Source organism: Dasypus novemcinctus, chromosome X, assembly GCF_030445035.2.
Source record: "Dasypus novemcinctus isolate mDasNov1 chromosome X, mDasNov1.1.hap2, whole genome shotgun sequence".
Classification (NCBI taxonomy): domain Eukaryota; kingdom Metazoa; phylum Chordata; class Mammalia; order Cingulata; family Dasypodidae; genus Dasypus; species Dasypus novemcinctus.
The window spans coordinates 31,042,169-31,045,303 of record NC_080704.1 but is presented as its reverse complement, the minus strand read 5'-3'; the positions used below and the strand labels follow the sequence as shown (position 1 = coordinate 31,045,303).

The following is a 3,135-nucleotide window of genomic DNA, read 5'->3' as shown; positions in this document are numbered from 1 at the left end:
TTGGATGGTGAGTTCCTCAGGCCACCACCAGACAGGTTGGGCCAGACATACATGCTCCCAGTATTGGTATGAGAATTACTCTGCTTTCCCTGGAACCAAGACCAGTGATCCACACTGGGAGGGCAGGCTGGCTCTGTACCAAACCAGTGAGGGGTGGGGGAGGGACCAGCCAGTAAACCAGATCCTAGCTAAATAATCAAAATAACCCTTTATTTTAAATGTAGATAGTATCATAATTCATCAAAATAATTTATAATAGTTAATTGCCTCTTAAATATTGTTTTATAAATGAGCTTTCTGAAGTTAAAAGTAACAGGTTCAATAAGTCTTTTTAAAATTAAGTATTTTTGGACTTATTAAACCCATAATAGAAGTAAAAAAATTGATCTTCTATGAAGTATTCTAAAAGAGGAAATCATGACAATTTTCCTGATCCCCTAAATTCCATTCAATCATTAAAAGGGATTAAAAAGAAACATAAATGGGGAGTGGATGTAGCCCAATATTTAAGCACCTGCCTCCCATGTACGTGGTCCTGGGTTTAATCCCTGGTACCTCCTTGAATAAAGAAACATAGATGAATTTTGAGAAATGCCAATTTCCTACATTTTGTTCTTTGTACAAAACCAAGTCTTTAGAGTTGAAATTACATTCCGATTTCCCTCTGTAAGCAAGAAATTACATAGCAGCTCAGGAACAACACTAATATCTTGGTGAAATGTACTTCATCATTTACTGATGGTCATCTCATTGATGATATTCCAATCTATTTGCTGTCTTACCTCTGCTAATCTACCTAAGCATTTCCATAGGACAAGAAAATGCTCATCTTCTCAAAGATGACTCTATTCAAATAGAAATCAGTTCAGGGTTTTTATTTTACCTTAACGTTCTTTGTAAAGTGCCACATTTCACAGAGGAGGCAAAGCCTAGTGAATCATACCATTCCAGTGTGAAGTCTCCACACTAACCTTCCAAATGCCCACTGTTGTGAGGAGGAGCCATCACAAATTGCCATAGTAACATAGGCTTTCTGACTCAGTGGATCAACAGCTTTCATGTATTGTCCAGTTGATACCTGGTAGAGACAGTTATTCTTCCCAAAGTTTCATTGTTGAGATCCTTCTGACCCTGGTACTTCATGAGTTGTGCTGGGTATGATGAGTGTGTTTCTGGCATATCCAGGTAAAGCAAATTATTTAAAAACAATTTGTGCTTCTCGTTATAAACCCAGATCTGATTTGGGTCACTATACTCACACACCTAAAACGCTACAAGGCCTCCCTTCTGACTTGAGTGGCCTTGTGCCACTCATTTATTAGTCTGGAGGTGATGGAACCTTCCACGTTGAAGGATTTTGGGGTGTTTTGGCCCTCTATTAATAAATATGGGTTGCTGTGGTTTGGCATTGCACCCCGATATCTCTGTCTCTGGGTAAATATTATCCAAATACCATTTCAATGATTTACAGCCCAACTTCTTTCTCAATTCAACATGCTCACTAATATTTCCATAGCTTTTGGTCTTCCGATCAGGTCTTAAGAAAAATACTGTTCCTTATGTTCATCCAACCATACACATGCCAGCCTCAAAGAGTTGTATGTCACAGTGTCCTGGTCTTCAGGAGATCCATATGGTCACATTTTCCAGAAAATGTGACCTACTCTGGAGCAAGGGATGATGAAGAGCTTACCTCCACACATCCATATCCAAAATGATATTTCCAGATTTTCTCTTCCCCAGATATCTATGCCACTGTCATACTGCCCGAGTTCACTGAAATAGTGTCTGTTCGTGGCAAACCATCCTCCAGCCATTGTAGGTGACTTTATTGGTGCAATAGCTCATTCTCGTCCTCCTAACTTAAAAAAAGAACAAGATCCCGTTTGTATTTTTTTAAATGTTACATTCAAAAAATATGAGATCCCCATATACCCCCCACCCCCCTCACCCCACTTCTCCCATAAGAACAACCTCCTCCATCATCATGGGACTTTCATTGCACTTGGTGAATACATCTCTTTTAAAGTATCATCCCCAATTGAATCCTCCTCCTACAATAGAAGATGAGCTGTATGTGAGCCTGTCAGTGCTGATGCTATCAATCACTGGGTAGACAACAGTTTTATGGTCTTTCTGGATTATAGCCAGCAAGGACTGTAGTCACATCTCATTCACTTCACAGTGGCTATCTAGGAACACAAGAATTTCTCCTGTAGTGTGTGCTGCACTAATCATTCTTCCTTGACTCAATCCTTCACACTTCTTATTTCTTATTACTTTAGTTTTCTCCGGGAGGTACTTTTGTATATAGTCATCAAGTTCTCCTTTCAAATCATCAAAATCACTATCATCATCCACTAGGATAATTTCATGAAGAATATGTGCTGGAGTCCAATCTATGACACTGCGCACTGTCCGGAGCAAGGCAAACATTGTAGAAACAAACAACAGTGCTAGCAACTGGAAGAGAAGTTGGATAAGACTTTTCTTTACATACTGCATTCCTTGTATCTGGCACAACTCTACGGTAGCCCAAGCCATTCCTGATAAGCATATTAAAGGCATGTTTTTGATAACCCAGGTTTCTCAACTCCTGATCATGTTCATTAAAAATCATACCCAATTTAGGGGAAATTTTCATGTTACCTTTTCCAGGATCATCAATCTGATTATCTATCATGTCACCAATTTTGTTTGCTTTGAACTTCGCTCTCATACTCAATTTGGACCTCGAGTGAACAGGATAGAATTTTGAGGGGAATGGCCCATGGGGCCCAGACCCCTTATTGAACACATTCTTAAGTGGCAGAGTACCTTCATTCAGGTTGAAATAGACAAGGAGCAAAGCCATCCAGGTCACAGATGTAAAAAGGCATCCATAACAAAAATATGAAATTGTGACACTTCCCATTATAGACCTAGCATAGTTGAAGTGCCATGTTCAATTTCCCATTCACCAGCCATCCAGGATCTCTGTCTTCCAGAATTTGGACCGTGACATCTCTCCTGCCACAGCCCTGGTCCAAGCAGGTGGACCTGCCCTGGAAAAAAACAGGGCCTGGGCTGTGCGGCACTGTAGCGTCGTGCAGGCAGGGGATGCAGGTCACAGCCACCGGCTTGCCTAAGCCAAAG

General features: G+C 40.6%; 1 pseudogene; it reads right to left on the bottom strand.

Annotated features, from left to right (window-relative positions):
• Nucleotides 1-937: 937 nt before the first annotated feature.
• LOC101417612 (polypeptide N-acetylgalactosaminyltransferase 11 pseudogene) lies at nucleotides 938-2,914 on the bottom strand (annotated as a pseudogene).
• Nucleotides 2,915-3,135: the final 221 nt, after the last annotated feature.